The following is a 13995-nucleotide window of genomic DNA, read 5'->3' as shown; positions in this document are numbered from 1 at the left end:
AAAATTTGCCGGTATGTGATGGAATCCTGCTGGAAAAAAGGTGACAATCGGCAAAAACAAGACGAGAAAAGTCTGGTACAAATCTTCTTCCGGCGACACGGCTATGCCACACTGCTCCTTAATTCTCAGCATATACTCTGTGACTCTCAAGCAGATAATAATGCATGTCAGTGGTTGATGGTTTGTAATAGAGATGTCGGGGAATTCTGACAGAAACGGGAGCAGAAATTGCCAGTGTTTGCTTATTTGCCCTGTGTCCGGAACGGAAACCAATCCAGCAAATGCAGTTGCTATCTGACGTTGTTGCTGTTTTCAGTCTGCCAATGGTACCTAATTAATCATCCCCATTTCCACTGTGCTTCTGTTGCTCCGAAATTAATGGAACTGGCTCTGTTACAGGAGCCACATAATACTCGTTCCGTAGTTGCAAGTAATCCATCATGGCCTTACCTGCACCTTTGGAACCCCATGCCTGTTGGCACCCAAAAAGGCTGTACTTTTGGGGGGCACGTGCTAAAAAACACATCCAGACATGCAGATGCTGTCAAATTTTAATCTCCTTTTGCTGTTCATTTTTATTATTTATTAATATTTTAAACTGGTGGTTTTTTTTTAATTGATAATTTTAACATTTCTTGTAAACCACTTGGAGGTTTTGCTGCAATCAAGGGGTATATACATTGTGTAAAATAAAACAACGCAATGATAATGTAAGTAATTATGTAAAATTATGTCGCCGTGGACAGCAAGACGGACTAATGTAGTTTTTGGTTGGAAGCTGAAATGCAGTGGAACGGAAGCAGCACTGCATGCAACGAACACATTTTGGAACGGACATCCATGCCTTTTTAAATCCCTACTTTCCCAAAGGGGTGAGCTTCAAACAGTGCAATGACTAGCCATTTATAGACTGCCTGGAGCCCCACTTCTTGCCCCATGGACCGGAGCTGAGGCTGTGTAAATTCCAAGACTTCATCATCAGATGGACTCAGAAGGCTGAACTGATGCATGCTGTCCGCACTGTTTCTGATCACACTTTCCCCAACCAAGATCACTGAATGGCTTAACCTAACGCACTGTGCTGTTGGGCTGTAGTCTGGAGCCAATGAGAAGCTGCAACCATCTCTGCCCAGCCTGATGCCTTCATTAATAATAATAATAATATTTATATGCCGCCCATCTGACTTGCTTGCCCCAGCCAGGGTGGGCAGCTCCCAACAAAAAAAAGAGTAAAAACACAACCCAATCGAGTTACTCAGTTAGGTTACTCACTTCCAGAGTGTTGCTATTTTGGGGGCAGGATTCAAACACATACCAGGAAATTAGGGTAGTACAACAACTACAGCTGATCTTGAACTGTGGTGTCCAGTTCAGAAGAGGGCAACCAAAATGGTCAAAGGCCTGGAAACGATGCCTTATGAGGAACGGCTTAGGGAGCTGGGTATGTTTAGCCTGCAGAAGAGAAGGCTAAGGGGTGATATGATAGCCATGTTCAAATATATGGAAGGATGTCATATGGAGGAGGGAGAAATATTGTTTTCTGCTGCTCCAGAGAAGCGGACACGGAGCAATGGATTCAAACTACAAGAAAGAAGATTCCACCTAAACATTAGGAAGAACTTCCTGACAGTAAGAGCTGTTCGGCAGTGGAATTTGCTACCAAGGAGTGTGGTGGAGTCTCCTCCTTTGGAGGTCTTTAAGCAGAGGCTTGACAGGCATATGTCAGGAATGCTTTGATGGTGTTTCCTGCTTGGCAGGGGGTTGGACTGGATGGCCCTTGGGGTCTCTTCCAACTCTATGACTCTATGATTCTAGGTCTGGTTCGACAAACCTGCTTCCCCAAAAAGATCGTACTGTTTGCCAGAGTGAAGGGGAAATAACGCAGATAAGTGTGGGATAACATCTGCTTCAATGGTGCAAACAAATCAGGACAGAACGCTCACATCAACAGCTGTCTGGAGGGACCCTCATTGTGACCAGCTCACTTCTTTCCCTTACAGCCCTCATCCAGAAAAGTCTCTCTTCATCTATGCAAACGAAGCATTGCAGAAGAACTGGGGTCAGCCAAGGAGGTTGAAGGGCAGACATAAATAAGTTCTTGTCCTCATGGCTCACAGTCAAACTACAGAACACGTTGTCTCCAATTCGGGGACAGCTTTAGAGAGATCAGACGGTATCGTGGAGAAGAAAGTCACGATGGCAATATACGCTCTCTCCAGGATCAGAGTCCGTTTGTGTCTGGATGCCCCTTGCTAGGGGGGGGGAGCACAGGGAGGAGGGGCTTTGTACTGTGCTTGGTGGGCCAGTCCCCGAGGCACCTGATTGGCGAGTGTAGGAATCCGGGTGCCAGACTAGGCAGCGCTTGCTCTGACTCAACAGGGTGCTTCGTAAGGACGAGTGAGAGCAAGCTGTTAGGCTAATGGAAGAGAAGCTCTCCTCCCCAGGAGTTTGAGGAAAAACTAAAGTCTGAAGGGGAAGCACTATAGAAGTGGCGGGCGTTAAAAATGAAACATTGGAGGGGTTAAATAAGACAGAAAACTCCTGATATTTCGTGCACCACCTGCTTAAGAAAAGCCCATCCAGTCCATCCAGGCTGGCTGGCCAGCCACTGTGAGAAAAGGATGCTGGACTAGATGATGGGCCATTGGCCTGATCCTGCAAGCTCTTTTTATGTGCTGTTTACACTGCAGCCAGCCAGATGCCTGTGGGAAGCCAGCAAGCAAGACCCGAAGGCAGCAGACCTCTCTGCCCACTTGCCATGCCCAGCAATTCAGAGGCAACCTCCAAGAGGGGAGGTAGAGCATGACCATCAGGACTAGTGGTCACGGAATTGTAGCCCGGGTTGGCAAAGAGTTTAGCAAGACGTAAGGGCTGCGGGTGGGCAACAACATTTTAGCTTGGTTAAGAAGGCAAGCAGGAGTTTCCTCCTGAGCTCTATTCTAGGCTTTCATTTATAGTTAATATCATTTCTCACCTTCCAATCTTTTACCTTCCAATCCGGTCTTCACAGTCTCTCGTGTATCAACCTACCTAGCTGCAGTAGATCATCTTCCTTCTTTGCCAAAATATAGAGGCTCAAGCTACCTAACTGCAGGGAAGAATTGGCAGCAGAACACTCTGCACGTGCTCAGGGACACCGCCGGCGCGGCGCTGAATACAGGCCAAGGACTAACGCCAACCCAAATCACACCTCCTAAGCCCAACTCAGTTCTCAGCGCCACCCACACATCTCCCCAGGGGGCAGGACAGAAGGAAAAGTAGACTAGGGGGCGCCACACCGGGGAAGAACTGCGCCGCGTCGGTTGTTGGCAGGAGGCGGCTGGTCTCCGGCTCGCCTTTACTCGACGGCGCGGAGACTTCGCAGCCCCGGGCGGCTGAAGGAAGGGCTGGGCCGGCTCCGGGGCGTGCGCCGCCGCCACCGTAGCCACCCTCCAGCTCGAAGGAGTCGCGGGGGCTCCCGAAACCCTCCATAACACACCCAATGGCCGCAGAAGGAGGCGCGGAGCCCAGGGGCGCGCTGCGCCAAGCTCCGGCTCCTGCGCCCCGTTGCCTCTCTCCGAGTGCCCGGGAGTGCGCGGGGCGCGCTTGGGGACCCGCAGCGTCCCCGAGCTCCCTGCGGCCTCTCTCGGCTCGCCCAGGAAAAACTTTGCAGAGCGGCGAGGAGGAGGAGGAGTCGCTCGCCCCTTCCCCACTCACCCAGCCACCGCAGGGCTCCTCGACGCCACAGTCCGGCGATCGGAGTTCTCCACCCGACGGCCCCGGGCGGGCAGCACCGCGCGCCGCGCTCACCTCCCCGGACTGCGCGGTCCAAACTCTGCAGGCGCGCCGGACTGGTTGGGGTGTTGTTGGAAGGGAGGGGATCGCCCCTTCTTCTCCCCGCTCGCGGCTCCTCTGCTCCGATCCAGCTTCTCCACTCTCGGCGAGCTCCTCTATACCGCGCAGGGGGAGGGAGGGAGGGAGGGAGGGGGAGAGGTGGGCGGCGGGCAGGAGGGGTGGGACGCGGCCGCCGCCGCCGCCGCTACACACGCCGCGCGCTCTCTGCCTTAACTCTTCCCCCGCCGGGCGCAGCAGCGCGCTCGGGACAGGCGCTTGGCGGCGACGCCCGAGGCCCCGCGAAAGCGGGGACCGCGCGGTGCTGAGCTGGCCGAAAGCCCCTCCGCGTCGAAATGCGACGGCCTCTCCTCTCCCGGATCCTCTCCTTCCTTCCTTCCTTCCCTACCCCGCACCCACCCATCATCCCGTTTTGTTTAGTGAGGATTTTAACATTTCCATTTTCTGAACGGTTAAAAAAATTCCTATGTGGAACAATTACATAAACGGAGTGGGATGGTGTGTTTTGAGTTGGGTTTTTTTTTTTTGAGAAGCGGAGAAAACTCAAGGAAAGACGCTGCTAGAACAAAACAACAGCATCTTTCCCTGAATGCCGGTGTAATCCCCCACCCCCACCCCAAAGATCCAGAGATGGCGGAGCACATGAAGAAACATACCTCCTCCACCTTTTTTTTTAAAAAAAAATAGGAAGTTGCCTTTGTCCATCGAGCTCCATATTGTCTGCACTGACTGGCAGCAGCTCTCCAGGGGTTCTGGCAGGGGGGCACTCCCAGCCCTGCTGGAGATGCCAGGGGTTCAGCCTGGAACCTCCTGCATGAAAAGCAGGTGCACTACTGCTGTGTGCTCACTCATCAGCCAGAACTAAAGGAACAGGAGGGGCTGCTGGCCTTCGCTTTTTATAACCTCTGTTTCAGGCCCTTGCGGCATAGCACTAGGGGGGGGGGGTTGGACTGGGACGTGGATGCAGGAACTGCACTGCAGGGGGTTAGACTTAGATGAAGCTCCGGGTGCCTTCCAGCTCAATGCTATGATCCTGTGCCGCTAGGTCCAGATCTCCATTCATAAAAGCGAAAGGCAGCAAAGGCCACCCAAAGAGACTGTGAGGCGCTCCTTTCACACACAGTTGGAGGGACGATGCAGCCTTGCATTTAGGCACTTGCATGGTACGGTCAAGGCATGCTGGCGAGGGAGGGCTGGTGAGATGCTCCTTTCCTCCTCTGTCTTTTAGCATAGAAACCAAGCCGGCTAGAAGGAAAGTCTCCTGCTTTTCACCCAGCAGAGAAATGCTCACCACACCACCGTCTGCCAGCCCCTAGCAGGCTAGATCATTTTTTTAAAAAATTATATGCTTGTACAGTGCAAACATGGAGCCCCACCGCCACCACCCTCTTTTCTGTAACCTGTCTTCTGTGTTTAATTTGTGCTGTTTCGATGTCCTGCATGTGGAAGATTGCTTTGGCGAGGAATGCTCTTGCCCACTAACCCAGAGCTCTGATCTCACACAACCCCATGTGCTCCCTTTATGGTTCCTTCCTGGATCTCGGATGATTTGCCTCTTGCTTACTTAGCACCCGTTTCCTTTGGCAGCGATCCGCCACCCCCACCCGGCTCATAGGCTTCCCAGCTGTACAAACTCAGTAGCATTCCATGATGGGGAAAAAAGCAAGCTAGGAAACTTAATGAAAATATCCTAGGAAGCTATCGCAAACCATTGGCCCATTGGCTCCGTTTGGGCTGGTGCCCAGCAACTTTTGAGAGCCAGAGATCCACACACACACACACACACACCCCGGTCCTGATCTACAGGGTTTCCAATACAAATCCCCCCCCCCAAGCCTACCAGGAGATGCCTGCAGTATTGATCCTGGATCCATCTGCATACCAAGCATGGGATCTGCCACAGAACTGCAGCTCCTTTAAGAACAAAACGAAACACAGCAATTTTTCAGAGAGAAGCTGCTTTTCCGTACTGCTCCCTTTCCAGCCGGCTGGTGGCATGCAGTATATTTCTCCTTAAAAGGGTAGGCAGTGTCATATACACACAGTATTTGTTTGGGTGGTACAACATGGAAAAAGCTGCCCCTGCATTGCAACCATCATCAGGGGATGGGCCAGGGGGCCTGAGGCTGCTCTTTTATGCTGGGTCCCGCCTAGCCTGGCTTCCCTCTTTTCTAAAACCGTTTTACTATGCTTACAGGGTTTCTGCGCATGCAGGCCTCATCAGGGACACACACACACGGCAACCCAGCACCTTGATTTGCTCAGATTTAAATAGGCACATGTATATCAGCATATGCCCCAAGTCATAAAGTACCTAGCGGAATCCCTATATCACACAAAACGTTCAGTGTGGCCTAGTGGTTAGAGTGTCAGGCTAGTACCCAGGAGAACAGGGTTCAGATCACCACTCTGCCAGGAAATGCACAGAGTGACCTTGGGCCAGTCACTGCCTCTCAGCCTAACCTACCTCGCAGGGTTGTCGTGGGGCTTAAATTGACAGGGCGAACCATGTTCCCTTGGATAAGGTGGGATATAAATCCAATCCATCAAATTTTATCTCCATGAAGAAATGCATATATGAAAATTTCCAGGGACGATTCACACCCCGGGCAGCACCTTCTACCCTCGGGCAGGAGATATAGAAGTATAATCGGTCATACCAACAGGCTAAAAAACAGTTCCTATCCGTGGGCTGTTAGGCTGCTGAACGGAAAATAATATAGTGCAACTGACTTTCGGGGTTGGTGTGTTGTGCGACAAGCACAGTGTGCAATGAGATTGAGTGTTTTGGCGGGGGAGGCTCGGTTAATTTCATTGTACACAGGTTGTACATTGACAATAAAGGTGTTGTTGTTGTTAAAATGCATTAAATATATGAAACATCCGGTTGGTTTCTGGCTATCCAGTTCTCTGGCAGCTGTCTGCATCCATCTGTCATATGCTGACTGTTTGCCAGAGGTGAGCAACTGGCTCAGGACTGAGGGCCTCACTCGAAATGCATAATTAGTGAGAAGGCTGCAGCTAATTTGTTCATTTAGGGACAGGCATTGAACCTACCTTGTGCACCGTTTGCATGAATGTGATGAACAACAAGCCAGAGATGTCGGACATATTGGATTTATTATGCATTATTAGTCTGGAATCATAAGCCACCTGTATGTAAGAACACAAGATTTTGTCCACTGCTTCCAGCCAGCCTGGGACTTCACAAGCAGCACATTTAGCTTGTATGCCATCTCCTGTTGCTAGTCCCTAGCATATGGGTAATCACAGATATACTGCTTGTATACATGGAAGTGTTTTTGTTTTTACTTGTCGTGGTTAGTAGCCTTGGTAGTCCTTTCCTCCATGAAGTTGTCTAATTTTATTTATTTATTTTTTAAGTCTTATAAACTGGTAGCCACCTTCCCATCTTGGAGGAAAAGATTTTGTGCATGAATAAATATATAAAAAGCACCACTCGAGTCTTAAAAAAACCCCACAACTCCAAACCAATTAGAATTGACATTTTAATAACTTAATAGATCTGTGCTTTTGAAGCATTTGTGTATACTTTGTCACCATCTTTCAAACCTTATTTCCATAAACATGACAAGTAGATTTGCACTTGATGAAGTAAGTTACAGCCTTCAAAAGTCACGGCAGCTTCCGTGGCAGTCATTAAACTGGTGCAAAGTGCTTTCCCCTTGTGTTTTGCAACGGGTGAGCAGTTGTAGAATGTTCTGACAAGGATAACACTGAAGATTTTCTAGATGCCATGTGCAAAAGCTAGTTCTGTTCAAAGTGGACCCAACTTTTCCTTTTTCTTTTTGGAAAGGCTCCTGGGCTTTCAAAATGCAAAAATATCACAGGTGAAATATTTTGTCTCCATGCACAACTGCCTGCTAGGAAACAAATTTGGCAACCCTACATATGAAAGGGTCAGAACTTCTACGTCTTGAGTGGCAACTCATATCCTATAGTCATCTTCAGAACAAAACAGGGCACCTGTGCCTTTAGTGAGATAATTGGAAGATTTGGGGGTGGGGGAGAAAAGCAGCTATCCCCACCATTGCAAGATCATGACTGGGAAATCTGTGCCTATTAAAACTCCCTCCTCTTGTATATACTATTTAAAGACACAGGAGTCCTTTAGAGGAGTTAGTCTAGCAACTCTTATGATTGTACACAGTACACTGCAAGGGAAGTTTGCAGAAAATTGATATAAACATCATTGATTTGCAAGGTTCATTTGGTCCCCCAAAATATAATCTGCATGATTTTACTCTGGACACCAATTACCTTGGTCCAAAATGAGTTCGGGCAGCAAGGGCAAATAGCTTTGGCAAGCAAATGAAATACAACCCTTGCAACAGAAGCTGCGTAATCCACTGCATGGAGGAGGCAAGTCCTGGAATGATGCTCAGACACAGAGGGTGAAAATGGATGATTAACTCCCAAGATGAGAAATGGGTAAGGAGAAAGGAGCAGGGAGGGGCCCATACTTATTAGATGGGGGTACACATACCAACATCACTTTTATTTCTAGAATAAAAGTTTTCTTTTTCGACAGAAACCTGGCGCAGCGAACGCCACGAGGAACAAACTTCCGATGTAAACACTTATAAAAGGGCCCCTATAAATGCTTGCGGCCCAGGCATGGCCAAACTTGGCCCTCCAGATGTTTTGGGACTACAACTCCCATCATCCCTTGCTAACAGGACCAGTGGTCAGGAATGATGGGAATTGCAGTCCCAAAACTTCTGGAGGGCCGAGTTTGGCCATGCCTGCTGGCTCAACATAAATATCTCAGATCAATAGAGTGCTTGAATAAACCTGCCTTCAAAAACAAGTTACAGGTAGCCGTGTTGGTCTGACGTAGTAAAAAAAAAAAAATCCTTCCAGTAGCACCTTAGAGACCAACCAGGATCTGGTGACTTCTGTTTCAGTGTATCTGAAGAAGTGTGCATGCACACGAAAGCTCATACCTATGACAAACTTAGTTGGTCTCTAAGGTGCTACTGGAAGGATTTTTTAAATTTTGTTTCAAAAACAAGGTTATGGCTCCTGCTGGCCTCCCTGGGAATCATAGAACTGCAGTGGAAGCCCCCCTGCAAATTCAGGAATCTTTTGCCCAAAGTGGGGCTCAAACCCATGACCCTGAAATTAAGAGTCTCATGCTCAACCGACCGAGTTATCCCAGATGTAAGAAAGTGCTATAATTTACAATGCCCCAGGGTTAATCCTTGACAAATTCATAATGTCTGAGGTCCAGTGCCGAGGGCCTTCTGATGGTTCCCTCGTTGCGAGAAGCCAAGTTGCAGGGAACCAGGCAGAGGGCCTTCTCGGTGGTGGCGCCTGCCCTGTGGAACGCCCTCCCATCAGATGTCAAAGAGAAAAACAGCTACCAGATTTTTAGAAGACATCTGAAGGCAGCCCTGTTCAGGGAGGCTTTTAATGTTTAATTGTTTTATTTCATTTTTCTGTTGTAAGCCGCCCAGAGTGGCTGGGGAAACCCAGCCAGATGGGCGGGGTATAAATAATAAATTATTATTATTATTGTTGTTGTTGTTGTTATTGTTGTTGTTGTTGTTATTGTTATTATTGTTAGTATTATTATTAGGGTGGCAAAAATTGGAATGATCCTGCCCTGCTCTGTACACGAAAAGCCTTTAGATGCACGTTTATGCTTGGAGAGCAGTTTGCATGTCCCTCTTCTTGTTTCATCTGGAGCAAATGGGATGATGCTGTGACATCTGGCATAACGATGGCACCCAAGTCTTCAATCAAAACTGCTACCGGTACAATCCTATCCGTGTAACGACTTAAAAGTAAGTTTCGTTGAGTTGAGGGAGACTTACCCCCAGGGATGTATTGGACTGTGCAGCCTAAAAGCATTTAGAATTCCCATTACCAAGGTAACATTGAAAAGAGGGGGGGGGGCAAATGGACTCTTGCTATGTGGGTTGCGAATATAAAAGGGTGGGTTAAAAGCAAGAGCTCAGGTTTTGAGCATGCATTCAAAAGGTGTTTTGTGTGTATCCAAAGAAAAGGGGATGTTGAAGAGAGAGAAAAGGGGATGTTGGAGAGAGAGAAAAGGGGGGTGTCACACAAAGAGGCAGAGACATAGCTGCCAAGTTTTCCCTTTTCTCGCGAGGAAGCCTATTCAGCATAAGGGAAAATCCCTTTAAAAAAGGGATAACTTGGCAGCTATGGGCAGAGAACAAGGTGGTGGGGAAAATGTGTGAGACAGAGGAAAAGGGAGAGAAAAGGGACAAGAGAGAGAAATGGGGCGCCCTCTTTGGGCTCTGTATGCTCTCACTGATAGCTTTGGTTTCACCCCCCAACAAAATTCAAACACGCCGCCCGCCACAACCCTGGACATAGAAACAAATGGTCACTAGCCCTGTCTTAAGTGTCTTGTGTGCACAGCAGCTGAGATTGTGGAGCCGGGGGAGCGGTACTTGTTTGGGATTAATCAGCCTTGAAATAAAAGATACGATCTGGGCGCTGGCGCTGCTAGATGAGTGGGTCTGTTTGCCAAGGGGCCACTTCAGAAATGGCAGCCCAGGAGAATCGCGGCATTCTCCTTCTTGCCCAAGAGCCGAGGGCTGCCGAGTGCCACCTCTGCACAGGTGCCTCCTTGCACGGCAGGCTGCGAAATCGGAAGCCTCCAGCTGCCTTAATCCCTCAGTCTCGATGGCAACTGAATTCGTAATTGATGAGGAGAGGCTTCGGGGAGAGAGCTGTCAGTCACTTGTCAGGCAGGGAAACAGGTGGAGGGACAGGACCACACACTTCCTGAAGGAGCAGCGCTCTGCTTGGAGAGGGAATTTGCATCTGGCACACAGAACAACAAGGCCCTTTTTTCAAAGATAGTCCCCCGGCCAAATGGGGGCAAGTGGAACTGTGCCATTCCCCCCGCACTCCAGCACAGCCCTGGCGCAATATTAAGCGACTGGGTCTTTCCATTCGGACTGGTTTCAAAACAGATGATAAATCCCTATGCGGCTTGGGACCCTCGTACCTACGGGACCGCCTCTCCTGGTATGCCCTGCGGAGGACCTTAAGGTCCACAAACAACAATATTCTGGAGATCCCGAGCCATAAGGCGGCTAGATTGGCCTCAACTAGGGCCAGGGCCTTTTCAGTATTGGCCCCAACTTGGTGGAACACTCTTTCAGCAGAGGTCTTTAAGCAGAGGCTTAAAGATGTCAAGAATGCTTTGATGGTGTTTCCTGCTTGGCAGGGGGTTGGACTGGATGGCCCTTGTGGTCTCTTCCAACTCTATGATTCTATGATTCACAGGAGACCAGGGCCCTGAGGGATTTGTCATCTTTCCGCAGGGCCTGCAAGACAGAGCTGTTCCGCCTGGCCTTTGGGTTGGATTCAGTCTGGCCCCTGTGTTTTCCTCCCTCATGGTTTGGATTTATGGACTACTTAAAATGAGGCTGCATTTTAAATTTTAATATTGTATTTTAATCTGTATTTTAATTAATTGCTTTTTATGTCTTATTTTAATTTTATTGGTGTTAGCCGCCCTGAGCCTGGTTTTGACTGGGGAGGGCGGGTATAAATAAATTATTATTATTATTATTATTGCAGCCGCTGCCAACAGCCAAGGTAGCGAGCCGCTTCTGGGTATCTTTGGGGGCAAAAATAGGGAGGCAAACACCTTGAATCAGTCACCCCGAGAGGACAGTTTGCAGAACACTTTTTAAATGTGCAAACTGCCCTGCAAGAGCCTCAAGCATCTCCATAATACTCCTGTGAGACAGGAGATTACTCATTTCCATTCGCAGCTGATGCCGTGCCCACAGCAGCAGGAGCGTGCCCAGGTTTCAGCTGGTGGGGAAGCCCTTGTGGGTCGCCCAGCTGCCACTCAGTGCGCTGCTGCAGAAGGGAGCTGGAGGTGACACAGCAAGCACTGGTGCCCCTATAAGCTGGAAGAAGAATCAAAACACGCATTGCGCTTTGCATAGATCCACCCAACCCGTATTTCCGGCCTCGGCGTGGATGTGTGGGTGGGCCCAAATCAGACCGAGGTGGAAATCTGAGCTGATTCTGCAGCTGCCTTCATGGGATCAGGCTGGTTCTCCATGCTTTCCCATCTACACACAGACACCCTTAGGACGGAGCACGCTGGTTATGTCTGTTGCCTGCTTGACGAACCTTTTATGCCAGCAACACCTTGAATCCTATGCACTAAATAAGTCACCTCCTCCCCTCTGCTTCCTTAGAATCATAGAATCATAGAGTTGGAAGAGACCACAAGGGCCATCCAGTCCAACCCCCTGCCAAGCAGGAAACACCATCAAAGCATTCTTGACATATGCCTGTCAAGCCTCTGCTTAAAGACCTCCAAAGGAGGAGACTCCACCACACTCCTTGGTAGCAAATTCCACTGCCGAACAGCTCTTACTGTCAGGAAGTTCTTCCTAATGTTTAGGTGGAATCTTCTTTCTTGTAGTTTGAATCCATTGCTCCGTGTCTGCTTCTATGGAGCAGCAGTAAACAATATTTCTCCCTCCTCCATATGACATCCTTTTGTATATTTGAACATGGCTATCATATCACCCCTTAACCTTCTCTTCTCCAGGCTAAACATACCCAGCTCCCTAAGCCGTTCCTCATAAGACATCATTTCCAGGCCTTTGACCATTTTGGTTGCTCTCTTCTGGACACGTTACAGCTTGTAAGTATCCTTCTTGAACTGTGGTGCCCAGAACTGGACACAGTACTCCAGGTGAGGTCTGACCAGAGCAGAATACAGTGGTACTATTACTTCCCTAGATCTAGATGCTATACTCCTATTGACAACTCCTTGGCAACCCCTTAACTGCATTCTCCTCCACACATTATGAACAGGAATGACACCCAGAAAAGTACACTTGATGGCTTCTCCCCAGGCTCTGGCGCACCCTTCTTCCAAAGAGCCAAAGAACAAGCTGGACCAAAGCGAGGATCCATCGAACCCAGCACCCCTTGTCCTGACAGATGCCACTGAGACATGCAGGAACAAAGCATGGAAGCAAGAGGACTTCTGCAGGGCTCAATATCCGGGGGTATATCATCTCTGAATATGGAGGGGTTGGTTTTTTTTACCTAATATGGTTAATCATCATGGATCCGTGTATCCTCCTCAAATCCATCCAATGAGTTTTTAAAGGTAAAACAAAACATAACAACCTCCAAGAGGCAAATGCAAGATAGCATTTAGTGCCCATGCAGTTTCTTTAGTTGCATATCTAACATATATTTTGAGATGCTTCTCTTCCTAAAAGCCTGTGACAGTCAAAAAGGGGTGCGATAGAGATGGACCTAACAGAAAGGAATAAGCTGGTTTGGTCTGTGAAAATCCACCAGGTTTCTGTTCCAACTTTGAAACTGCCTGCTGGAAGCTCTTCTGTGGCATATGCAGGCGGAAGGGAAGAAGAGATTCTCACTCAACATCAGGAAGGCCTTTCTGCTAGTAAGAGCTGTTCGACAGTGGAACGGACTCTCTGGGAAGGTGGTGGGCTCTCCTTCCTTGGAGGTTTTTAAGCAGAGGCTGGGTTGTCATCTGCCATGGATGCTTTTGCCAAGATTCCTGCATTGCAGAGGGTTGGACTAGATGCCCCTTGGGGTTCCTTCCAACTCTACGATTCTACGATCTCGCCTTCAAGACAATCTTCAAATGAGCAAAATCCCTGCTCTCTCAAGGCTCTTTCGCACTTTATGCTACATTTGGCTCAGCAGCTCAGCAAAAGGGTGTGTGTGTGTGTGTGTGTGTGTGTGTGTGTGTGTGTGTGTGTGTGTGTACAACCTGAAAAGACTTGAAGCCGACTAGGAACAATAGCTTCCCCAAGCTGGTCCTCTGCCGGCTTTCTGCCAATGCCTGGGCAAAGGAGTTGGGCTCAGCCTCCCGCTGCTGGGGAGGTAAAGCTCTTCTGTCAAACTCCTCTTTCAAGCAGCAAACAGGAGCTGTGGCCTTGCAGCAGCAGCAATAGGCACAGCCAGCCTCTCGGCGGGGTGGGTGGGAATCCTGCTAGCACAAGAGCTCGCCACAAAGAGCTACAACAGTCAGAAGGCTGCTCTCGCTGTTCTATAAAGAATTGGGTGCGGGTTTTGTTTGCTTGCTTGCTTTTTAAGAAAAACCCTCCTCCCGTACAACAGGAAGAGCTGGGCAAGCAAGCAGAATTGAGG

General features: G+C 48.9%; 1 protein-coding gene across 6 annotated transcripts in view; it reads right to left on the bottom strand.

Annotated features, from left to right (window-relative positions):
- The window catches only part of KLHDC8B (kelch domain containing 8B), a 41130-nt gene extending 35331 nt beyond the window's left edge, over positions 1 to 5799 (bottom strand). The window contains exon 1 of one of the 6 annotated variants that reach the window (XM_088662637.1): positions 5672 to 5799. The gene's annotated coding sequence lies outside the window, so the exon portion shown is untranslated. Of the gene's footprint in view, positions 1 to 3696; positions 4115 to 5671 lie in introns of those variants that run through there. The other 5 variants (XM_088662639.1, XM_035106871.3, XM_035106872.3 and 2 more) reach the window with 5 other exon arrangements.
- Between the last annotated feature and the right edge of the window lie 8196 nt (positions 5800 to 13995).

The sequence above is a fragment of the Zootoca vivipara genome, chromosome 2, assembly GCF_965207765.1.
Source record: "Zootoca vivipara chromosome 2, rZooViv2.hap1.1, whole genome shotgun sequence".
Lineage (NCBI taxonomy): Eukaryota > Metazoa > Chordata > Lepidosauria > Squamata > Lacertidae > Zootoca > Zootoca vivipara.
This window is presented reverse-complemented; position numbering and strand designations above follow the sequence as displayed.